General features: G+C 41.5%; 1 protein-coding gene across 4 annotated transcripts in view; it reads right to left on the bottom strand.

The window, feature by feature from the left end:
* Positions 1 to 17,889, bottom strand: part of CSGALNACT1 (chondroitin sulfate N-acetylgalactosaminyltransferase 1) — a 364,064-nt gene extending 346,175 nt beyond the window's left edge. For 2 of the 4 annotated variants that reach the window (XM_008979204.4, XM_035270113.3), the window contains exon 1: positions 17,178 to 17,266. The gene's annotated coding sequence lies outside the window, so the exon portion shown is untranslated. Of the gene's footprint in view, positions 1 to 16,875; positions 17,267 to 17,830 lie in introns of those variants that run through there. The other 2 variants (XM_035270112.3, XM_054243779.2) reach the window with 2 other exon arrangements.
* Between the last annotated feature and the right edge of the window lie 8,893 nt (positions 17,890 to 26,782).

Below are 26,782 nucleotides of genomic sequence, written 5' to 3'. Positions count from 1 at the left end.
TCCAACACACTCAGCGGGGGGGAAGCCCTATCCCAGCTGCTCCCCTTGACTCTGCCACGAAATTATCGCACCTGAGTCACATGACAGCCTGCCACACTCCCAGCCCCAGGGGACACAGAGCCTGCTGTCCAGGCAGCCTCAAGGCAGCTGCTGTCTCCAGGGAGAAAGGACAGTGACAGACACACAGCAGAGGTTTCTTCAAGTAAATCCCATCACAGATCCGGTGCCAGGGTTTTACTCTATCTTCAGAGTGTGAAGGATTTTCAAAGGCTTGAGCCTGCTGTTTGGGTATTTCATTTGAAAACCACCATTGGGGTCTTTCTTACAACTTATTTTAGTAACTACTATGTAATATATCTTGAAGCATTAGTCAAATTTTCCAATTCAACCACCTGTTGAATTGGAACAAAAACAAATTATCTGCGGATGCACATTTCTAATAAAGCTCAAAAGAAAAGCAAGGAAACAGTTAACAATATTTGGAAGAGCAGTTGCCTCTGGGTTGAGGGAGTGGGAGGAAGGAAGGAAGTATGAGCAGGAAGCGCACATGAGGGGCTTCAAAGGAATGTTCTAGATTCTTATGGATAGTTATTTGCTTGATTATCATAGTTAAAATGTATACCCATGTTACATATCCACATAGATATTCATAATTTATCAATGTAATAGTAAACAAAAGAAGAGACACAAGATAATATCTAAAATCCATAGCAAAGCAATTTGGAAATAAGATCGCACGCTGAGAATTAGGTTACAAACTCAATAAAATGGAGGAAGCAGGGGTCAAAAAATGACTTTTGGAAGTAGGTTGAAGGATTTCCTCCAAGGACTGTGGCATTGTTCTTACACAGTTCTACAGTGGCAGTCCAGTGGCATAGACAATGCCCTTAGCCTCGTTAATCTACTTTAATCATCTGGATGGATAGTCTACAGAAAACTACTGAAGAGTTGGTCACTGGTACTCCAGAGCTCCCTAGATGAAGAAAAGTCTGCAAGCCCTCAGAGGCGAAAAGGGAGTCTTAGCCAAAACACTCAGGGAGCTGATCCTGCTGGCGGTCTATCCATCTAGACCAAGGCTCCATGAGCTATAGGGACATTTTATAAAGGCTTCTGAATTCCTTTCGCATTACTTTTGGAATTGCCGAAGCAACTTTCTAATTATGATCTGGCTTCTTACATAAGGAGCCTGTCTACGGGAAAAGAAAGTGCTGGTCATATGGATTTTGTTGTTATTAAGGTAATGCTAGCTTTATTATAATTAATAATGATGAAAGCTAATATTTTCTGGTGTACTTATCCCATCTGATCCTCACAATAACCTTAATCCTGTCAACAAGCAGCATAGGAAAGTGATAAAAAGCAACAGACTGCCAAGATTCAAATCCCAGCTCAGCACTGAACAGCTGCATAACTTTGCGCAAGACGTTAAGCCTCTTTGGGCCTCAGTTTCCTCACTGCAAAGAGAGGATAATGGTAGTACTTACCTCATAGGGTTTTCTCCTAAAGCACCTGCCATATAGTAGGCACAATATAAATGTTTGTTATAATTCCCATTTTACAGACAAAACAACTGAGACAGTACTTAGCACACAGTGAGCACAATATACGTTTGCTATTATTCCCATTTTATAGACAAAACAGCTGAGCCTCACAGTGGTATAGTAACTTGATGAAGTTCCATAGCTAGTAAATGGCAGCTGGTCTAATCCAGACATCCTAGACTTCAAACTTGATGTGCCAACCACTATGCTGTATAAACTCAATATTCAAGTTGCCATGACAGATATCTGCCAAGGTAAATTAATCCGTTTACCCCTTGGGTCCTTTTCAACCATGGGGCCTCCTGGTTAGGTGATTTACTCAAGACCTGATACTTGCCCTTGCAGGCTGAAAATGCAAGATGCCAGGCCTCTGAAACAGAAGAGCCAACTCCACGCAGCCCTGGTCTGACCCAGCTGCAGCCACTGCTTTCTGTGATAATCCCAAGACAGCTGTCTGCTGCCCTCTCTGACTAGCTACTGAACTCTGAAATTCTCAAAGGCTGCACTGGGAATTTTCATCATTGAGATTTCAGCTTCTAACAATATGCCAATGAAAAAATATCACCCTAGACAGATCCAGAAGATCCCAACTCTGTCTTCAGCTGGCCATAGGCAACAGTCATTCCTTCAGAATCTTTCTGACCTGCCCAGGCTATACCTGTGAAGGGTATGGAAAATGGAAAATGGGCCAAACATCATCATCTGTCAGGGGGCTCCACTGTACTGCAGAAAAAGCACAGGGAATGAGCCGAGCTCCTGTTCCAATTCTGCCACTAGCAACCACAGGAACTCTGAGAAGCCTCTTCGCCTCTCTGAGCTTTGGCTTCTCCTTTTGTGGTGCAGAAACATTGGACCAAAAGATCTATAAATTCCCTTTCATAGTTTGACCTTTATTTCCATGTTTTAATTCAGAGCCAGATCTCATTTTGATTTCACCACATTCAAAAACAACTCAAAATAAACTCTCACTTTAGGGACACAGGCACACACACACACACACTCTCACACACACGCTGATTTCTATCATGCATAAATGGATGGCAACGCAGTTGCTATTTGCAATTGTGAAGTGATAAAGCGACTTTCAAAACCCCAACATGAGCTACTGGGACCACTAAGAGGGAAAAAACTGTTAGTCCGATAACCATACATTGCATGAAATATATGGAATAGGAGTTTTTATTCCTGAGAGTAAGAAGCAATAAACTGGGCTTATTCCTAATCTCATTCATGCCAATCAGCCCAGATCATACGTGTATATGTATGCCTGAGAGTGTTTGTGCACAAATGAGAAAGTACTGTGAACACCTCAAAAATGGGATATTCATATTCATTATGGACCATATTCATTATGATTATTTTCTCAAAATGATGTTAGATAACTTTTCAAAAATAATAGTAATTTATAATCTTACTTTTAGCCCTGTTTGGACAAAATACTTGCTGCTAAATCAGCAATGCAAATACATTTTTGAATTAGACTTCACAGAACAGATAAGTTGAGAAAGTAAGTAAGGGATCACCACATGGACGTTCAGGGATGGTGGTTTGATATCTAAAAATATTCTTTTCATCAGCAGCATGTATACAATGGAACTACTTATGGATTGGTTTTTCCTTCTTCCCAACATTGTTGTAATTTGTATTTTTATCATTTAAAGCTACTTTAAGATGGCTCCATTGAATAAAATTAGTGCCATCAAGTAACCCATATATCTTTTTAGAAGTCTGATTCATTAAAAATGCAAACTATAGATGATAAATTTCTCCACACATTTTTCAAATGTTTCACAATCTTTGTAGGATAATTTTTCTTAATGGCCCAATAGTACTGAATCCTTCATCAAATTTCCATGTAATATATTTGGTATACTGGCACTCTAATAGGAGGAAAAAAAAAGACAAATGATCCAGGAAGCTGAGGTATGTTATAGGTAATGATCAGACTATTATTCTGAATGATAATGCCAGGCTTGCCCTGAATACTCTGCCTGATTAGACTTCACAAGAGAGAGAAAAAAATGCTTTAATATTTAACAAGTATAATGGTGCAATCAATGTGCACAAATCGGGCTCAATAAGGAGTATTGCTTATTAAAAAGAAAGACAGATGGCTATGGGAAAGGTATAATCATTAAATGTAAGACCTCATAGACTCCAACTGTGAACACCAGCCATGTACTTTAAAATTACCACTTCAACCACAGAAACTCAATGCATTATTTAGTCTGTCCTCTTGCTCAGTGGACTACAGATATACCCACATCATAGATTGAATAAAATAACTTGGTTCAAATAGATCGTCGTTGCTGTTTCTCAAAACTATCTTTTCTTAACCACTTTTGCTGATGTCAGAATCCCAGAGAGTCAAGATGTCTAACATCCCTCTTATAATCGTTTCAGCTAGGTAATTAGTCCTCCTTTTTATTACCTTCAAGAACACTTAATATGTTGGAAGCCAGTTTCCTGCCCCTATTAAATCCAGCCAGCCTGCAACAAGAGTATGAATACATAATTTGTTTATAGGTAGCTGTTAAGAAAACACATAGTATTCAGGAATATAGTTGAAAACAGGTATTCTTTATTTTATTATTATTTTTTTTTTGAGATGGAGTTTCACTCTTGTTACCCAGGCTGGAGTGCAATGGCGCAATCTCGGCTCACTGCAACCTCCGCCTCCTGGGTTCAGGCAATTCTCCTGCCTCAGCCTCCCGTGTAGCTGGGATTACAGGCATGCGCCACTATGCCCAGCTAATTTTTTGTATCTTTAGTAGAGAGAAAACAGGTATTCTTATAAACTGAAAATTATAGCAAAAGAGATTATTCTAAAGGTGAGTTTTCTGTTTGGATTCTCCAAGGTCAGATTTACACTCAAATACAGGGATCCTTGAATGTGATTTGTCTATTCATGAACAGTTTCTTATTAACCATGTTGACTATTAAATTGCTGCATTTATTCATTCCACCCATATTTATCAAGAATCTACTGTGCCTACACACTGTGCTATACTTGCCACACTTTTGGGAAGACATTATAAAATTGTGTAAACTATAGTTCCTGTACTCTAGGAATCTATACTTTGGTCCAAGTATAATACAAACACAGCTAAAATATCTACTGCCACCTAATGTATTACTCTTGGTATCCATAGAATTACCCTAACAGTCTTGGGAGTAGAAGTTTTAGAGGCAGACAGACATTTCTTCCAATGATGGTTCTGCCTGTCATAGTCATCTGATCCAGACCAAGTATTCACCTCAGTTCCTCTAGTATTTTCGTATGTGTTGAAAAAATAAATAAATTCTACAAATAAAATGCTTGAAATAGGGCTTAGTACATAGTGAAACTTCCTAATCTTCTGCCATTTCCACATTACCAGGAGAAAAATGAGCCTTAATTTAACTGAAAAACCAATTATTCAATGCTTGACTTAGATACAATGATACCCATATCCACATCTTATCTCTCTTTGGGTACATACACTCCCACTTTCAATACATAATAACTGTACATACTTATGGGATACATTTGGTTTTTGATACATGCGCACAATGTGGAAATGATTAAATCAAGGCATGCAATTCCATTTTCTACTTGTGTCCCTAAAGACACTCCTCAGAACTAATCTTACCAAGTATTTCCAGGAAGATAATAGATTTGAAGTATAGAGAAAAAAGGGTTTCAAACTTTAATTCACTAGCTGGATGTGTACAGATGAAGCTAAGGTCATTTAGAGTCCATTTGATGCATGAAGCTTTTTGCCACCATTTCCATTTCTGATGTTTTAAAATCAACAGAAAATAAAAATACCTTCCTGTGGCCCTGAAGTAGGCAGTGTGTGCTTACCATCCCCAGGGAAGGCATGTGACTAAAACGCCGGGGTTTCAGTCCAGATCATGCTGCTCACTGCACAGAAAGAGAAAACAAGTATTGCCAGTGAAGAAGGTTTCAATCAGGTGCCATCTCCCTGACCCACTAAAATTAGCGGTTTATATAGCAGAGAAGGGATGTAAGTGCAAAACAGGAAAACAGGAATTAGGGAGGGATGAGGAAGAGGAGTTGGTCAACAAGAAGCAGGTGGTCATTTAGGTAATTATGATGGATGAAGGGTCTGATGTTTGTTCAGACTTGGTGATCTGGTAAGTTTCAGCTCCTTGATGCTATCTGGGAGTACTGAGGGTTGGTTTTCTGAAAAAGGAACTCAGATAAGACAAATGCAAGTTTCTTAAGTTTTGAGACTGGGAGGGTCATTTTCTATGTTCATTCAAAAGAAACCATAAACATCACTTCTATGGGACAATTGGACCAGTTTCAGATGCTCCATGGATCAGTAAGCCCTAGCATGGTGATATAATCCTTTCCTTGTATTTCAATCTCCTATGAGCTCCTGGGGTCAGAATCCCCCGTTTGCTCATCTGTGTAACTCCAGCATCAAGCACAATGCCAGGCATACAACAGAAGTCCAAAACTAGATTCTGAACAACTTGAGAGCAAACATCTTGGTAGTTCATTATTATAAGGGACAACTACAATTACCTGCCTACTGGCCATGGTACCTGATGATGTTGTAGAGCCCATCAAATGCAGATTGTTAAAAAATAAGGAACCTAGGATCTATTCTCAACAACATCATTCATTCCACTAAGTAGCTGGTTCATCTTAGATAAGTCACTTAGCCACTCTGGACCTCTGCTGCTTATCTACAAATTATATGGATTGTACAGATCATCTCAAACCTCCTATTATTTTTGCAAAATACTGATGTTAGATCAAAGGATCTCAAAGATGCTATTATTTCTGTTGATATACTTTTGATAACTATTGGTTCTCTTGCTACTTCCAACTCCAACATGCTATTGACAAGACCATTAAATGAAGTCTACAACTCCTCCAGGAATGAAGACTCTCTTTCAAATGCATGATTTTGCCATTTCAAAGATTTCTAGTTCATATAAATTAAATAAATGAATATGATCAGCTTTATTTGGAACGTTGCCATTCATTCTCTGCCCTTCTCTCATACATAATGGAGAACAATGGCAATACTTGGCAATTTCACACACTGGCATGTCATCTTCCCCAAGAATAACACAACCATCACTTGTGGAGACCAGGGAAAGAGGTTTAAAGAAGCCAGTGCCTCCTACATGCCTTCACCTTAGCAGAGGGCCAGCTCCATAAGACAAAGAAGCACCACCCCCCTCCCCGCAACCATGCTTTCAAGAAACCAGACAATTTTACAGAAGTCCCACATTCACATCCCATAAATCCCACCTCGGTGAAAAATGCAAATAGTCACTGGTTACCCTGTGTCCACCAAAAAATTCAACATCTTGAGAGGACAGAAAAAAAAATGCAGTCCTGGTATTTAGCCAGCAAATAATTCCTTCAGTTGGTTCAAGAGGTCAGTGTCTTGAGTGAAAGAGAAAGCAAAAAAGCCTATAGTTTCTGTATTCCCTCCAACTTCATTTCCATCATAACACCAAACATAAAGATACTGGTTCTACATACGGGGTCTAAGGAGGTGTTCTCTGAGGCCTCTCTTATCCACACTAATTATGGTCCAAGGACTGGTACAGACTCATTCTTGAAAGAAGGCAAAAACCTAAGCCCAATGAAGTTGGATAAGTTCTTTTTTATACCCAGGGATATTAATGGAAAAAGACTCTCCGGATTTTTAATTACTTAAGTGAACAATATGTTATCTACAAAGGAAAGCAATTTTTGAGAACACCCCAGACCCAAGATGTTGAATCAGCTTACTTGATCCAACGGAGTAATTCATTTTCTGCTCAGATTTTGGTTTCAGCCACCCTTTGGATTGATGAATCAATTCACAGTCCACAAATTTTGTTGCTTTGCATTGGAAAAATCCGCTGTGTCTCCATGATTAAATTCCTACTTTATGGATTAAGAACTTGCTCATGACCACAGAGTGAGTCATCTCCATAGTTCTGTCTCCACCAAGCTAATTTCCTACTGCAGAAACTTGTCTACACCTCCACCTGGAGGGGAAGCTAAAAAAAAATAAAGAAAAAGCCTCAAACTCAGCTCTCTCCTCTCCTGTTATTCAGGCCCAGAAATATATGGGCCATAAGTTTAGTAAAAAGATGAAAGAAATCTCCCTGCCAAAGAGCATACTTTAGACAACTTGGAGGTCACAGATACGTCCAAAGAAATATCTCCCCAAAATACAAGTCTCCACCCTTGGTTACCCATTATGTAGCCACAAATGTACTCAAGGAAATCTTATTTCTATGCACATAAGATACTCAAAGGTAACCTGGAAATTTTAAGTTACTTACATGTATGGAGGTCCAAGAAGATGTATTTATTTCCTATCCTCTTATATGAAGAGTAGATGGTAAATAATAAAATAGAAGCTGTTATCTTTTGGGTAACTAATTGAAGTAGCCAGAGGACATTAGGAATTCATCAGTTAAAAGCAAGTCCTAGTCACTGTCTCATTCCTCTGAGTCTAGAACTTCAAAGATATTTAGGGATTTCTGAGATTAGTTTCCAGACCCTAGCACCTTATCACAGTGATATGCACACAGTGGGTATTCAAGACATATTTGCTTATAAAAATCTAGAACTTAGACATTTAAAAACTGAGAATAGAAATAAGAGCTACAAGCCCTAAAGCAAATATAGCATGCTCCTTCTCATCTTCTGAATGCTCCTTAATACTCTTTATTTTTCATGTTTCTTTCCCATCCCTTTCTGCCATAACAACAGTTGATACATATATTAAGGATTCACCATGTGCTGCAGCATTTATGTACATTAGCTCAATGATTCAGCAAACCACTCAAAATAAGCATGATTATCCCCCATTTTATGGATGAGAAACAGAAATCTAAAAAATTAAGTAGGTTGGGAGTGGTGGCTCACGCCTGTAATCCCAACACTTGGTAGGCCGAGACAGGTGGATCACCTGAGGTCAGGAGTTTGAGACCAGCCTGGCCAACATGGTGAAATCTCATCTCTACTAAAAACACAAAAATTAGCAGGGTGTGGTGGTGGGGGCCTGTAATCCCAGCTACTTGGGAGCCTGACGCACAAGAGTCACTTGAATCTAGGAGGTGGAAGTTGCAATGAGCTGAGATCGTGCCACTGCACTCCAGCCAGGGCAGCAGAGCGAGACTCCATCTCGAAAAAAAAAAAAAGAATTAAGTAACTTGCCCAAGTTCACAGAGTTAAAAAGTGAGGTTGTTGTGCATGACTCCATCTCCCAGGCCCATTTACCAGGTGTGCTACTGTTTCCTTATTCAGTTCATTGGCTCCCCGATTTTTCCACTTAATTGTGTGCTTTGCATATGCTCATGATACTAGTAGTCCCAAGAACCATTTGAACTAACTTGGATTTCATTTCAAGGACTATTCCTCTTCCCACTAAGCTATCCTTCTGTTTTCTTTTTTAAAATTTTCCTTATTCAATTCATTTTAATACACTCTATTAGCTCCACAAAATGGGCTTTTGAAAATTACAGTAACTTGCTTGAAACAAACTGTTCTCCAATTCAATACTGTGGCTAAATTTCTGGCTAAAAAAAAAATTCTGAATCAAGCTTCTCTTGCACCTGGGCAGGTTCTGTTTGCTTATTCACAGAAGGGCTGGTTTATGCCTATGTGCCATGGGATAATAAATAATGAGTCAAGGCTTCCTGCTCCTGGCTGAGGTAGACGTTCCTGAACTGTAATGATTTTGAAAAATCCACATTCCCTCCCTACCACACACAGCATCTACCCTGGACACCAAACAAGGCGGCTCATTATCATAAAACCACTTGGAACATCTCTCTAAAGACCCTCCCTGATCTAACAACACAGACTACTATACGGAACTGCAACCAGGGCCCTACACAGGCCTCCGTGGATCTGGCTCCCTGCATCATAGCCAAACAGACCTGGAGGTAATTAACCAAATCCCCAACTGATGGGGAAAAAGACTCATTTCTCCTGTGACAACAGCTACCCCTTAAAGATCTCGAGTACTTATTGCCAGACAACTAATAATTTTGACTTAGCTACTCACTGACTGGGATGTGCTGCCTTTGGAAAAATCCTGCAGTGGGAGGCCAGGGAGCCAGAAGTCCATAGGATGCAATGCACCAATCTGGAGATGCACCAGGCTGCAGCTCTCCTCTGAGCGTTTCAGCAGAAACCATCCAGGTAGTGCAGCACAGCTGAGCCCCTGACCCAGCAAACAGTCTTGGAACCCTCAAGAAATGGCCACTCATATCCCCTGCACCCTAGATCCCAAACTCATTCTGCTCAACTGACCTCCAACTCATTTCTGACTTGTTTCAATTTCCATGAGACCTGAGTTCTTGGCTTCTTAAAATAGCTTCTCCCTCACCCCTTGCACCCAAACCTTATTCTACATCATAGGCACTTGTCTTGGGTTCCAAGCTGCCACTACCTCCTGGGATTCATCCTCTTTGGCCAGCTCAAGTAACAACCAAGTGTCACAGGGACCCTACACTGCTGCCAGGTTTGTCCCAGCCCCCCATGGGAGAATCAGAAAACAACATTCTAAAGGAACTGATCACACTTGGCCTTGGATTTTAGGTATCTTTATCTCTACCACTGCTCTGTGAATCAGGGGTGGAGGTAAGGGCAAGGGGAAGAGGGAAGGGAAGTGAGAGGGCAAGAGGAGGCAGATGAGAAGAAAGAAAATGGACACTATTATTGGTTGGTACCTACTACTTCCTGGTGGCTTGGCACCTTACCTATACATTTTGTTTAATTCTTGCAACAAGCCTGTAAGATGTTATTATCCTGATTTTGCACATGAGAAAGTTAAGCCTCAGAGATGTTTAGTAATTGAACAAGATTCTCCCTCCTCAGTAAGGAGTAGAGCTGGGATTCAAACCCCAGGCCGTCCACTACCGTAGCCTCAATCCCTTCCTCTCTCCTGCACTGTCTTCGCATCTTGGCATTTCCTGCAATGTCTAGCAGAGTACCCTCCTAGAACTGGTGCATTAAAATGTTTGTTAGATGAATGCATGAATGGTTGACTTCAGCCTTTATACCTTAATATTCTGTAACACACACACTTGATTTTATTCACACTTTCTGCTTATAACACACCTGCAAAGTCCCTGGATCAGAAGTTAGATGTTACACAGTTGTTGCTCTACGTCGTATTTTGAGCTACTAGAACAAGCTACATACCCAAACCTACAAATCAAAAGTGATGAAGCAGACCCTCTGATAAAAATTATTTTGTTATCTTGCTCCATCATGCCCAGAAATGGAGACAAATACAATGCTCTAAAAAAAAAATGTTTACATGTTTTGTTAGCCCTCAGAACTCAAAGACATTTCCCAGGCTGCTAATTCAATGAGTATTTATGCTGGAAAAGACAGCAAAGAGGTCATAAGCTCAGGTCCTGGAGCCAGGCAGACGTGGACTAAGGCCCAGCTCCACTACGTACTAGCTGACCTTGACTTGGTTTCTAAACCTTCGTGTTCTCATCTGTAAAACACAGATAATAAGAGTGCACACTTCCTAAGGTGGCTGTGCTGATTAAATGAAGAATTCATGCACCACACTAAGCAGAGGACCTGTTACATATTTAAGGGCTCCATCAGTGTTAGCCATTTTTATCATAGGAAGAGAAAAATTGTGATAGAAGTGAAACAAGAAGCCTTAAATGAATCACTTACCATTGCAAACATTATTATAAGCACTAAGTTTACCTGAATCCTCTGTTCCAGATTATTGTGACTACTAGAATGATCTATCTGAAAGCATTGCAATCAATAATGGTAATATTAGTAACAACAACCATTATATATTGATATGGTTTGGTTCTGTGTCCCCACCCAAATCTCATGTCAAATTATAATCTCCACATACAGAAGAGTGGCCTTCTGGGAGGTGACTGAATCACAGGGGCAGACTTCCCCCTTGCTGTTCTCATGATAGAATTCTCATGAGATCTGGTTGTTTGCAAGTGTGTAGCACTTCCCCCTTGGCTCTCTCTCTCCTGCTGCCATATGAAGGTGTGCTTGCTTTCCCTTCACCTTCTGCCATGAGTGTTAAGTTTCCTGAGGCCTCCCAGCCATGACCCCTGTGCAACCTGTAGAACTGAATCAACTAGGCCTCTTTTCTTCATAGATGACCCAGTCTCAGGTAGCTCTTCATAGCAATGTGAGAATGGACTAATACGTGTGTAGATTTATATATTATATAACATTTTCAAAATTGCATATATTATATAAAATGTTACATAATATATATATTTATATATGATATACTGATCATGATGGTAAATGATATACATTATATGATATATACTATAAAATGTTATATATTACATGGTATATATTATATATGATGTATGTCATTATATATATCATTAATGTGAAGTATTATATATAATATATATATGACATGCATCATATATAATATATACTATAATTAATACATCATATTAATCATATATACATGTTAATGATATACATATATTAATATATGATATATTAATTATAGTATCTATTATATATGACATACATATGTGTCATATATATACATATCATATATGCATGCCATATATAATAGATACTATAATATAGCACATACAATATAGATATGTTAATATATCTTATATGATATATAATATAAAATAGCCACACACACACACACACACACACACATAAAATCTTTACTATGCTCCAGACATTGTTCTAACCACTTCTGCAGACAAAGCATCACACAAAGTTGTATAAGTTGTGTCACTCAAGTGTGCTCTGCAGGGACTTCAGCCAACTCTCTCCTGACCAGGCTGAGCACCCAACATGGAACAGTCTACCACAGAGGAAGGGGTACCTAGCACAGCCCTGTGTACATACAAGCCTCCTGGGATTCAATAGGTTAATATACTAACCTATTGACTGATACATTAACTTTAGCAAGTTTTTAACATTTGAGAGACAGAGGTAGAAAGTCACTTTTGAGAGAACGCCAAACTGTTTTAGTAATTTTATTAACAGAATAGATGAGCATACCACGAACGTCACCAGCGACCAATTCCTAGTATTAAGCTGCAATGTTGTGCGCCCATACGTGTCTCAAGAATACAAAAGCAAGGCTGGCCCTCAGTATAAACAGACAATTCACACCTACCTCTTTCCTATTTCCAGCTTCTCTTTTCCTCCATCAACTCAAATGTCCTTTGTATGTGAAAACGAAACAAAGTATCAAATATGACTGCAGAGTAACCAAATGTTATGTATTATGCATTGCCTAAAAACAGCACCAAAAATTATCTGTGCAGCAAAGTAATGTTTCCCTAAGTCCTAGGTTCAAACATGAAATTCTAGCAATTACTTTTGTGCAGGCACACCTCCCAAGTGCTGGTTCCTAAAAATGACTCCCAGATACAACGACTCATTCATTTCCTCTCAACTCAGCCATCCACAACCTTGTTCAGCTTGGAGATCTTGCCCAAACTAAATTGTCCCAGCCTGCTCAAAGCTTTGTACCTGTCATCTTGGCATGGACTCAGATTCAGTTTGGGAAGATGAATGAGAGGCAGGGAGACACCATGGTCTTTACTAGCTGGGAGTTTGGGATAAGCCAAACTCTTGAAGTTCGAGAGAAGCATTAGTGTGTGCAAATGAGACCTCTATAACTTGTTCATGTGAACAGAATCCTAAAAGCAATCCAAAACATTTAGCTTAATCAGAGGGAAATGATATTTAAAATTTTCTGCAGCCTTCATGCAAAAGTTATTCCTCTTAACCTGTTCTCTAGAGTACTGACCTAGACTTTGATTTTAAAAAGGGTAGGGGCGTAAAAACCAGATTGTCTTATTGTAAAATCCTGCCATGGGAAAATCAGAATTGGATATTTGATAATTTTCCAAACTCAGAGACATTCTGCTAAATAACATAGGAAAACCATTGGTAAGATTTAAGACCTACAGTGTGCTAAACTTTTCTCTCTTGCTAATTTTTGTTGTGGCTTGGTTGGGTTTTGTTCATTTGTTTCTGAGACAAGGTCTTGAGATTGCAGCATAGTCCTGACCTCCTGAGTGCTTAAGAAATCCTCCCACCTCAGCCTCCCACGTTGCTGGGACTACCACGCCTGGTCTGTTTCGAACTTTACTTACAGATTAAAGGTAATTAGCTTGTCACTCGAATTAAATTTCATGGAAAACCTGAAAATATAATGTTCTCACTCATTTGCATACAATATGGCAATATTTTCAGTAATAATGCTTGTTGACATACATTGTCAGTAATTTTTCTACCAAACAGCAAATTATATCTGATAAATAAAAACACCTTTGAGTTGTTCAATAAATATTCTCAAGCTTGACTAACTTCATTCAAAGTAGAATTTAGAAATAAGAGGTCTTTTCAAACACACAGAGAAGAAAGGTGGCTTTCAGTGATGCATCTTGGAATGTGATAAAACATTTTATAAAGGTGAGATTTAATGTGGCTCCATTTTTTTTTTTTTTTTTTTGAGATGGAGTCTCATTGTGGTGCCCAGGCTAGAGACCAGTGCCATGATCTCAGCTCACTGCAACCTCTGCCTCCCTGGTTCAAGTGATTCTCCTGCCTCAGCCTCCTGAGTAGCTGGAACTACAAGCTCTTGCCACCACACCTGGGTAATTTTTGTATTTTTAGTAGAGATGGAGTTTTGCCCTGTTGGCCAGGCTGATCTCAAACTCTTGACCTCAACAGATCCACGCACCGTGGCCTCCCAAAGTGCTGGAATTACAGAAGTGAGCCACTTTTTTAAAAAGGAAAGATACAAGAAGCTTCTGTCAGCCAGATAAATTTCCTTGAAAAACAGCTTATATTGCTGTTAGTGCTACAAACACCTGTTTAGGAAATAAAACCATTTTAAACACATTAAAATATAAAAATAAGCTATACCAAAGACATACAAAGAAAACCACTGAAATACGTATATATGTGTATATATATATATATATATATATATATATATGTGAAACTCGTGTGTGTGTGTGTGTGTGTGCTCGAAGTTTTTTTAAAATCATATATTTGAAAATTAGGATATACAAATACAAATACAAATTCTTACATCTCTTTTAAGCCTTTAACTGAAAAGTTATTCAAAAATAGTACCAAATCTATCATTTAAGATCACTTTTTTTTTTAAGGCCTTTGGCTAAAGCTTTTGACAGAAAGTTGCCCTTTTCTAATAAAGTATTCCATGTCGTGAACCCAAGAAGTTAAATTTCTTTGCTACCTTAAAGGACAGGATGATGGTAATAAATGACAGCCTGGGGTGATCCACTAGTCTGAAGAGGCCCCTAGCGGCGAAGTTACTCTGCAACCTGGCTTTATAGGTTTCCTAAGACTGCTTCATCGTGAGTGCAAAATCAATAGGTAATAAAGTCTACCTTAGCTTTGCCTCTGTAATAACCTCTATTAGCCCTAATATAGAGTAGGGCTATAATTTAGGATCTCGAGGTCCTTTCATCAGGAATTATTAAAAGAAAGATGTGACCAAAGAATAACTTCATTACATTCTGGATTTTGAGTCAATGAATATTTATTTAGTCCTTATGCCCTGCCAGGCACTGTGTGAGACATGGAGAACATAGAAAAGATAAGGACCCTTGCAGACTTTACTGTTATTTCTTTTTACTGTAATAAAATGGCATTAAGAACACAGCTAGGGCAATACAAAGATTGGTAAGTACCATTCATCATCATATGATCTAATTTATGATGGATTCTTAGGAAGACACAAGAAAAAACTAAACTATTGCCCCAAAGTATCAACTCCTCATTTTTAACACCCATATTGGGTGGCATCTGAGATTCTTCAGTAAATAATTAATGGATAAATAATTGGAAAGTAGGGTTATGAAGAAGTAGGAATTAAAACAAATTTAAATGTTCAAAGATGCTGGAGTTGAGGATCCCTAAATGTAAAGAAAGACAAAAAATAAAAGACAACATTTACGAGGTGCATACTCTGTGCTCGGGGCACTAGGATAAGTTCCCAAATGTAATTTTCTCCTGCTAAACATTTCCATAAGGTGAAGAGTATTATTGGCATTTTACAAATTAGGACACCAACGCTGGGAAAGGGTAGGTAACTTGCCCGAGGTCATACAGTTAATAAGTGGAAGAAGCCGCCTGGAGCTCAGGTCTCTGGAACAGCAAAGCACAAGCTCACTGTACTGTAATGTAAACGGATGAATCCAAATGTTGGAGATTCTGCTTTGAATCCCACTAATACCTTTTACAAATAGACATATGAGATTTAGCACACAAAGATGAACAGGATTACATTATTTTGATATCGTATTATGTGGAGTACATATAGTGTGGTAGCTCAAGGCAGACAAATGATTAAATATGTGTGGTGATCTTACTATGGGTATGGCCCATCTCTTGCTTTCTAGGAATTGACATCTTCTGGGAGCCCAACACCAAGTCCCTTGTGTATTATGCACTATTACACATGTTCAAGTTGCCTTTTCTGCCTAAGGCTTATGTAAAATTTCATCTTGCCTTTCTGCGCAGCTATTTCCAAGTTTAAAGGACCTTTCTCCCTCCAGTTAGCAGCATTTCAGCACTGCACAGGGGTTATTAATGCTCACTGTTGCAAGTAACACCAAGGTAATTTGATTTTCTTGTAGGAATAATGTCAACAAATCCAAGAAATCCTGCAGAATTAAATTTAAATTTCTAGTTTTAAAACGTGAAAGAACAGTTCCTTATCTTTATTATCTAGATGTATCTAATGACATTAAGTAAAAACTGCGCCAAGGCTTTGAAATCAGAATAAAAGTGGAGTTCGTGAAATTTAACCACACTATCCTTTTTATTAGCATTTCATTTATGAGTATTTCCCGAGGCTCACTGTTTTGGCAGGCACCGTGCTATTAACATCTCTTCCTTTCTCACCACTCTTTGCTCATCGATGAAAAGATAACTTCAAAATCTCGAACCGGAGTGCAGGTGCAGGAAGTGCGAAGGAAACAAACAACTTTGCCTCCGCTTCCTACTTCTCTCCTCCCCGCCCCCCACCCCCACCCCACCCCAAGATCTTGCCCTCGCACAGCTTCTGCCCACCGATCGCACATCCCCTGGGCATCCTCGGACAGCGATGACCCTCAGCCACATCCCCCAAGTCCCCGGTCCAGGGCAGAAAGCACGTTGCCCACCGGCCACCCTCGTCACGCCCCCTCCACCCTCTCCATCCCAGCCACAATAATACAGTAACCACAGTCGCCAGGCGGCACGTGGAAAGGCTACTTTTCAGTGGGTTTTGCAGAAAGTAATTAGACAGCGGAAGGCCAGGAGAAAGGCTGGTGAAGCCAAACCCACCCCGGGCGTGCAGCGGCCCCAGACCCTCCCTGGAAGCCCCCTCCGCGTCCTCACGCGTCCACCTGGAGGCGCCTCGCCCTCCGCCTGCCAAGCCACTCCCTGGTCCCTGCCCGTGCCCTGGCCCCCGGCGGGCAGCGGCAGTGAGGCCGGGCGCGGCGCCGTTCTTCAGGGCTGCACGAGCCACCCCGAGGTCGCGGGTCGGGCGCGAGCGAGACGCGCGGGGCTGTAGGGATCCGCCGGCGCCACCGACGCCCCCGCGCGGCGCACAGCACCCGGGCGACGGGGAAGAAAACCCGACTCACCCGAGCCGCTCTGCAGGCTGCCCGGCCTGGCTCCAGCCACTGCCGCCGCCGCCGCCGAACTTTCTCTCCTGCGCGACCGCCACGGACTCGGCTCCACCTCCAGCTCTGGCAGCCGTGGAGCCTCCAGGGACCCCGGGGGCGGGGAGCGGCGGCGGGCGGGCGGGCGGGCGCAACCGCGGCCAAGCCCAGCGCCCCACCGCGGGGTGGGTCCAGCGGAGACGGCCAGGGCCAGGCTGGGGTCGTACTTGGCCGTGGCAAGCCGCGTCCCCCACAGCCCCTCTGCAGTGCGCTCCTGCGCCCGTCGGAGCGGAGCGCCCTGGCAGAAGCCTGTCACTCTCGGAAGGGGCCGCGCTCCGACACCAGGAGCGGTTTACGCGTGACTGGTCACCGAGAACCGAAATTTAGAGACTAGGACAATATGGCGTGGCCCGTGGCCCAGGAGAGAGGTGTCCAGTCTCCATGGGGTCCTTCTTGCAGGACACAATTCCCCATCCCCCTACGCCACCCGCTCTGTTCCCCTGGCTGCCCTCCCAGCCGAGCGCCGACTTCGATGCAAAAACTTTGTAAATTGCACTTCGGGGAATAAATGCTTTAGTCGCGGTCTCTGCTGCCCTGGTCGGCTATAACGCCTTCCCTAGGGAGCTTTTACTTACAGCGAAGGTCAGGAACCCCTTTAACTCTCAGACCCCACAGCTGTGGATAAGCGACGTCTGCAGGGACCCCTGACGGCCACTGGGAGGCCAGGAGAGAAGTGGAAAAGGAAGGGCTAAAATGCAGGCAAGTGGAGTGTTGAATAATAAAAGATCCACCGCCACCGCCAGCACACACAGGCACACACCCTCCAGGGCCACAGGTACCCTTTCATCTGTAAGTGCTCCAGCGCATCTCTTTGGGAGAGGGAGTTGGGAAATATGATCCCCAATTTTCAGTGTAATTGCGGGAGACTCAGGAGGAGTCAGTGTTAGACTGGAAGAGGTCATCACCTGCAGATGCAGTTAAGCAACTTGCAGAGGCCCCAGGGCTGAGCCACTGCAGAACCAGAGCTGGAAACCAGTGCTATGACTCCTGAGGCAATGCTTCTTCTACTGCCTGGCCATGGAAATGCTCAAACCTCCATCTGGGAGATTCCAGCGCACCAGACTTTATGTGGGCACAGGGCAGGCAGTCGGGAGGCTATAGGCACATCTTGAAGCAGCTTGGTTCCCATTAAGCTCCTGCTTACCTGCAGGAAGCCTCCCTGAAGCAAGCCCTGCTTCCTACCTTGACTCCCCAGATGGATCTGTCCCCACTCCACACTCCTGAGTGAACTACTCACCCTTATGACCTAATATCCCCACTGTAATTCAATTGAGACTTGGAAAACAGGGAAGAAGTGGGTGTTTACCAAATGAATGAAAAATGTCTATTCTCCTGCTGGCCCAAAATGCTGCATGATAATAGACATAATAAATACTTAACACAGCATACATACACACATATATAGGTACAAGACTCCTTCCCCCATTATCGCACAGCATCCTCGTAAGGCAAATCATGACAATCCCCACTTTGCAGATGGAGGGCAGCACATGGAGGCTGTAGTTAGTTATGAGTTGTATGAAGGTTAGAACGTTCATAGTCAAGCACTCTTTGGGTAACCCAGTAACCTCTTCAGAGCCTTCTCACTGCCAGCAAAGCATTCCCACACCTTCCTATATTGGCAAGTGTGTTGTCAAAGCATTGATTTTCTTTCCTCTCTCGAAGCATTGCCCATCTTTCTGCTCAGTGATATCTCCAGAATTATAAAATATAGTTTCAGGATGGAATCTGGTCTGGAGAACAGCTCAGAAAAGTTGAGTAGGGGCTGCCATGGCCCAGCATAGACGCACACAGTTGGACTCAGATTCTAGACTATGTGGACAGGCTTGGGGGTGGTGGAAGAGGCACCCTTGTTGCCGCAATTGGCTCTATAGCTGTTATCTAAAAGAAAGAGGCAGAGGCCGGGGCGGGGTGGTTCACACCTATAATCCCAGCACTTTTGGAGGCCAAGGTGGGTGATCACCTGAGGTCAGGAGTTCAAGACCAGCCTGGCCAACATGACAAAACCCTGTCTCTACTAAAAATATTAGCCTGGTGTGGTGGTGCATGCCTGTAATCCCAGCTACTCGAGAGGCTGAGGCAGTAGAATCATTTGAACTGGAGAGGTGAAGGTTGCAGTAAGCTGAGACCGTGCCACTGCACTCCAGCTTGGGTGACAGAATGAGATTCCATCAAAAAAAAAAAAAAAAAAAGAGGGAGGATCACTTCAGAATTGACTACTCTTTTAGGGGCTTATAACTTATAACAGTACCTTGTTACCATTTCCAATTTTTTTTTCCATTTGGATAGTAATATAAAAGCATGGCAATGTATGTAATAATAGGTGTCATATCAGTATATATCAATAAATATCAACTCATAAAGCCAATTCCAGCTAAGGTTTCGGTGAGCCCATAAATTTTGACAATAATATATGAAATGGTAAGAGAACAGAAAAGGTGATAAAACTATGAAACTAAGTAATATAATGTGAGAAAAGATATATTTTTTTCTGGAAAAAAAGAAAGTAGATATGTAAAAAAAGAAAGTAGGTAAGTAGAGCCTTTGGATTATCCCTCTGGGAGCCACTAGTATCAAGCAGTATAGATGGTCCCTAGTGTCCATCATTAGAAAAGGCAGCAGAGTATAAGGGAAAAGAATGGCCAGCTCATCTCTGCAGCTCCAGTGCCCTAACGATGCCTAGCAGAATTAAATTAGTGAACCTAATAGAAGGATGTGTTCCTTTAGACCTCAAAGATCAAAGGAGAAGAATAATCAGGTTGAACAAGAAACCCACATGTAAAAACCACTTTTTAAGACTTATAGTCAGGCATGGTGGCTCCCGTCTGTAATTCCAGCATGTTGGGAGGCTGAGGCTGGAAAATTGCTTGAGGCCAGGAGTTCGAGACCAGCCTAGGCAACATAGTGAAACCCCATCCCTACAAAAAATATATTTTTTTAAATTTAGCTGGGTATGGTGGCACATGCCAGAGTCCCAGCTACTCGAGAGGCCAAGAAGGGAAGATTGCTTGAGCCCAGGAGGCTGAGGCTGAAGTGAGCCAAGATCACACCACTATGCTCTAGTCTGGGCAAGAGAGAGAGACTCTTTAAAATAATAATCATAATTACTAAAAAAAAAAAAAAAAGGCAGGGCATGGTAGCTCACACTGGTAATCCCAACGCTTTGAGAGACTGAGGCTGGTGAATCATCTGAGGTCAGGAGTTCAAGATCAGCATGGCCAACATGATGAAACCCTGCCTCTACTTTAAAAATACAAAAATTAGCCATGCATGGTGGCAGGCACCTTTACTCCCAGTTACTCAAGAGACTGAGGAATAAGAATTGCTTGAACCCTGGAAGGGGAGGTTGCAGTGAACTGAGCTCACACCACTGCACTCCAGCTACATGGTTAGGCCAGGTGCAGTGGGTCCACGCCTGTAATCCCAGCACTTTGGGAGGCTGAGACAGGCAGATCATGAGGTCAGGAGATGGAGATCATCCTGGCCAACATAGTGAAACTGTGTCTTTACTAAAAATTCAAAAATTAGCTGGGCATGGTGGCATATGCCTGTAGTCCCAGCTTCTCAGGAGGCTGAGGCAAGAGAATCACTTGCACCCAGGAAGCAGAGGTTGCACTGAGCTAGGACCAGACCACTGTACTCCATCCTGGTGACAGAGCAAGACTTCATCTCAAAAATATATATATATATGTGATTAAACATTTTTCATAAACCTGATTTGGGAATCAAATATGTTATTTTAATTTACAAGGACATTATACGTGTACCTTAATATTGTGCTGATAATGTAGTAACAGTAAGAAAATATATAGAAAGTTATGGAAATAAGTCAAGTCATGATGTTAGTGATTTTACCTCCGTGGGGAAAAATTGGAATAAAATATATGGTATCATGGCATCATTTTTATATGGCAGCCCATATAAAAATATATTCTAAAACAATATATAAAGTGGCAAACTTTTACATTTATAAAATGCAAGATATGTTCAATACATTTAATATCTTTAATACCTTGTTTCAAATATATTTGAATAGGTATTAAGTTTTAAGTACAGAAATATTTCACACACTTCAAGGTTAGACTTCTTAGCCTCACCAGGATCCTTGAGAACTTTGACCCAGAGCCATTCAGTAGCTGAAAGAGCAGTTGGGAAACTCATTCATTAAAATTCAATTACATTATTTTCGAAGAGACATACTCATGTCATGTTGACTCTTACTTTAAATATAGTTCTAATAATCAGGGTTATCTGATTTCTTAGATCACAGTAAATGTGCTGTGTAGTTAGAGATTGCTCATTAGGTGGAAGAGGCTTGTTGGACCCAAGCATAAATACTGGCCAGACAGTACTATTGTAGGTGTTAAGTCATTAAGATAGGATCTAATTATATTCCACATGGTCTACTTAAGGAACATGAAAATATAAAATATATTTCTAAATAAATTTTTATTTTAAATGAGTAAAATAAATAATGTTTGACCTGGAGTGGTCAACTCTGCTTTTCTAGATCTAGAAAAAAAAGATGACACATGTTCAAGACCTCATTCCACAAGCATAACTCAAACATAGTAGGGGCTTTGTTAATATTGCTGACTGAAAGGGGGATGCTTTTAACTTCTCCTGGCTGTTTTGCATTAACACCTTTAAATATACATATCAAAATAAGTAAGTTGCTTTCTACTGTTTTCAGACTTACACTCTTCCTTGTTCCTGCTGTTTCTCTCCAGATCAGTCCAGGAGAAGGACGAAAGGGGCAACATGCATCGAGTCCAGGAGGACGACTAAAGGGGAACATGCATCCTTCTCACTGCACCATTGCCAAGCTTTCTTTTCCAAATGGCACAACGGGCACAGCTCTTGGGTGCAACACTTGCAACTGCATAACTGAGATCTCACGTAAAAGTCATCTAGCACAGGCCAGACACGGTGGCTCATGACTGTAATCCCAGTACTTTGGGAAGCTAAGGCAGGTGGATCACCTGAAGTCAGGAGTTCAAGACCAGTCTGGGCAACATGGTGAAACCCCATCTCTACTAAAAATATAAAAATTAGCCAGGTGTGATGGTGCATGCCTGGAATCCCAGCTACTTGGGAGGCTAAGGCAGAAGAATCACTTGAACCCGGGCGGTGGAGTTTGCAGTGAGCTGAGGTCACTCTAGCCTTAGCAACAGAGTAAGACTCCATCTCAAAAAAAAAAAGGGTCATCTAGTACATCAGGTGCTTTATGGGTTGACTTTTCCATTCTACTTCTGTCTACTCACCATCCTCACTTCTCCAATCTGTAGAAGAGAACAAAAGGGTTGCAGAGGGAACTAGTATAGAAAACAAGATGAGTGGGGCAGCAGAGGTTAATCTAGATCTGGTCTGCATCTGCCTGACATAAAATCCAGATCTGCTGAAAACAGTGTCATTTATCTCTACAGTAATTGCACCAATTCACCAATGTGCATATCTAGCTCACCCAGGCCTTTATTTACAAATTGGAAAACTAGTTTTCAAATAGTTTCCCTTTGATAACTCAAAACTCAGTATTTTAGAGAAAGGTCTTCTAACCTTTACTCCACCTCTAATTTTTAAATACTGATGGATAGGTTATTTGAATTATTACTGTTGTTTCTTTCCAGGATTTTTTAGCATCTTTTTAAAAAGTAGATATTTATCACTTAAGTCAATATCTACCAAATCCTGTCCCACTTTCGTAACTTCCTCTGTGCCCTTTTGCTATGGTAAACACACTATAAACACTATGATAAACTCTCCATTAATAAGAGAATATATTTCAACAACACACACTATTACAAGAATCTTTATTACCAACAGTAGAAATAGGATGCATAAAGGTATACTCAAGCATATTAAAAGAGCTACTGTATAAAATATTAACACTGAACAGGGAAAATAGCCTGAGGAAGGGAAGGGTGAGTACAGTCAGAATCAATAGGTCCAAAAATAAGAAAAAGAAAAGCAACAAGTGGCTTATCCACCAAGAAAAGAAAAGGACGTGGGCAAAGGTGATAATGTAGGAAGCAAGCTTTGCCAATTTCAGAAACAAGGGTATTTCCTTTCCTGTTTCACAGAGGGGATTCACTGTATAGAGCCATACATGTGCCATTAAGGAGGAACTTGGCCTTCAAACCAGATGATGTCAGTAATGCCTCCCTTGCTCTATGAGACATGTTTGGCTTTTTCTGTAAACACAACCAGAAAATCTTCTAGTCAAATCAGTATTCATCCAGCAACAGTAAGTTAGGCAATTACTGTGTGCCCAGCACAGTGGGAACCACAAAAATAGCTAAGCATAGGTAGTCTTTATCAAGAAACCTAAAATCTAGTGGAAAAGACTGAAAATATATTATAGGGATAAAAAGGAGAAAAAAGAGAGATCTCTGAGTTGCCCATACATGGCTTCATGTCAGAAATGGCTTTTTTGTTTGTTTTTTGTTTTGAGACAGAGTCTCATTCTGTCACCCAGGATGGAGTGCAATGGTGCAGTCTCAGCTCACTGCAACCTCCGCCTCCAGGATCAAACTGATGCCTCTGCCTCCTGAGTTGCAGAGATTACAGGCACCCACTACCACATCCAGCTAATTTTTGTATTTTTAGTAGAGATGGGGTTTCACTATGTTGGTCAGGCTGGTCATGAACTCCTAACCTCAAGTGATCCACCTGCCTTGGCCTCCCAAAGTGCTGAGATTAGCAGCATGAGCCACTGCACCCAGCCAGTAGTGGCTTTTGAGCAAGATCTTGAAAGGTAAGTAGGATTTGGATGGGCAGAGAAAATATGAGGTGGCACCCAAGAGGTAACTGAAGCAGAGATGGGCAAGTCCTGGGCATGTCCTGATCCAAAGGACAGGATCCAAAATGACCAGAACATGGGTGATGTTTAGGAAGAAAGGCAAGACTCTAAAAGTGTTCTGAGTTAGATAAGGGGAACTTTGAATGCCAGAGAAAAAAATTATATGAATTTTAGTAGGGTGCAAATCTGTATATGTGGACAGATGCTGTCAATTGCTTAATTAACAGTCTTTCTTTCTTGCTGGAAGAGCCCTAATTTTGCTCAGAGAGAGACCATCTCCATGAGGCCCTAAAAGGGAAAATCAACACTGCCCCAGCTTTGAGTAGGGGTAGGGAGATAAACTATGATTGGTTTAAGCCAACAGGAGAAACCAATGTGAAAAATGCCTGAGCCTTGATGGAATCCGTGGGATATCCCAGAAGAGAAGTCTGGTTATCAACTGGAAATAGAGATCTGGAACTGAGGACAGGCTGGAACTAGAGATCTAGTCAGAATGGAGGTCCTCCATGTACAAAAATATAATTGTTTAAATAATCAGAATGAAAAGACCAACTAGAGAGAGTAGATCCTGTGAGAGGTGTTGGCTGAGAGCACAATCCAGGAAGCATTTGAGCAGTGGTCTCTAACTTCTTTGGCACCAGGGACAGGTTTCATGGAAGACAATTTTTCCACAGACCGCAGGGGCAGAGGTGATTTCGAGATGATGCAAGCACATTACATTTATTGTCTACTTTTTTCTGTTATTATTACACGGTAATAAAAAATGAAATAAACAGACAATTCACCATAATGTAGAATCAGTGGGAGCCCTGAGCTTGTTTTCTTGCAGTTAGATATTCCCTCTGGGGGTGATGAGAGACAATGACAGATCATTGGGCATTAGATTCTCATAAGGAGCTCACAGCCTAGATCCCTCACATGTGCAGTTCACAATAGGGTTCGAGCTCCTATGAGAATCAGTTGCTGCTGTTGATCTAATAGGAGGTGGAGTTCAGGCAGTAATGTGAGTGATGGGGAGTAGCTGTAAATACAGATGAAGCATTCATTGCTCACTCACCTGCCACTCGCCTCCTCCTGTGCATCCCAGTTCCTAACAGGCCACAGACCAATACTAGTCCATGGCCTAGAGATTGGAGACCCCTACATTCAAGGATTCTGTAAAGGATGCTGGAAGGAATGGTGGGAAAGCCACACCAGCAAAGGGAGATGTCTTAGTGATCAGAGTGTTTCTGGAGGTGAGTAATGGTTCCATGTGTAAAATTCTGTAGTATCCATCGAGTTTGTCAAGAAGTAGCTTTAGCTATATATGAGCCCTCATCAGCATTTCAAAAACCCAACAGAAGAGGTATATTCACCCACAATGCTGCTGCATAGGCTAAGTAAATATTAAAGTTTCTCTGTTTTTTTTACTATAATCATATAAAATATCTATGGTTACACTGACATTTCACAGTAAGCCTATGCTGATTCACTGTTGACATCATAGGACACTTTGGGATGTGAATGGGGACCCAGTCACTGCACAAAGTGTCCAGCATACCGTCAGGTTTTTTGGCCTAGAAACCAACCACAGCCAGACTTGAACTGAGCCAGGATTTAAGCAGGCAACAGTGCATATGTATCTACATATTTACCTATTCTGACTGTGTTTTAGCATCACAACCATCAGATATCAGGTACATTTATTAGACTTAAATGACAGTAAATATTTGGTTAAAATATGGACGGACCAGAGATGGAATAGAAAAATAATGTTAATAAAAATGGGAAAAAGTCATGGGCCCTTCTCTTCCCACTCCTGCAGTTATAGACTCTCAAGACCTTTAATCTGCAGTCAGCAATGACAGAGACCTGAGTTTGTCCTAAGCAAATATGGTGCCCTCTGTTAGGAACCACAGCCAGTTCATGGAGCAGGATGGGCTCACCCTGTCTGGACCTGCCCTGAGTATCTGCAGGCCACCAACTGCACCTTCTCACAGTAACAACTTCGTTTTACAGGGAGTTTTAATGGTTGGACATGGTTTTCTGCAGATACGAGTCTCCCTCTGGTATCTGCTTTGAATCCCTGAATACCTGATCTCCACCTTGACCCCTTCTTGCCCACTACTCTAACTCCTTAACCCTTCTCTGACATTGAAAGCCCAAGAAAAATTAGTATAGACCTCTGCAACGTGAAAAATAGTACCTCTGCACCCAAACTCCTATTGCACACTCCTACACATCCTTAAACAATACGGCAACGTCACTCAAACCACAGTTACCTATATTCTTTCAGGCGTGTTGGAGGGACTACTAGTCAATTCTAAGAAAGGCCAACTCTTCTCCTTGGTTAGTTCAAATGATAATAGCAGTAATAATCGTATCATCATCATCATATCATTATTATTGTGGGGTTTCACTTTCACCATGTTCCAGGCACTGCTCTAAGCCAGAGGTTCCCAAGCCCCAGACTGCAAACCAATACCAGTTCATGGCCTGTTAGGAGGTGGGCCACACAGCAGGAGGTGAGCAACAGGCAAGCGAGCATGACCTCCTGAGCTCAGTCTCCTGTCAGATTGGCGGTGGCATTAGATTCTCATAGAAGCACAAATCCTATCGGGAACTGTGCATGCATGGGATCTAGTTTGTGAGCTGTTTATGAGAACCTAACTAATACCTAATAATCTGAGGTGGAAAGGTTTCATCCCCCACCCCAATCCCGTGGAAAAAATGTCTTCCACCAAACCAG

Source organism: Callithrix jacchus, chromosome 13 (assembly GCF_049354715.1).
Source record: "Callithrix jacchus isolate 240 chromosome 13, calJac240_pri, whole genome shotgun sequence".
In the NCBI taxonomy this organism is placed as follows: domain Eukaryota; kingdom Metazoa; phylum Chordata; class Mammalia; order Primates; family Cebidae; genus Callithrix; species Callithrix jacchus.
The sequence above is the reverse complement of the archived record's forward strand: the minus strand, read 5'-3'. Positions and strand labels throughout refer to the sequence as shown.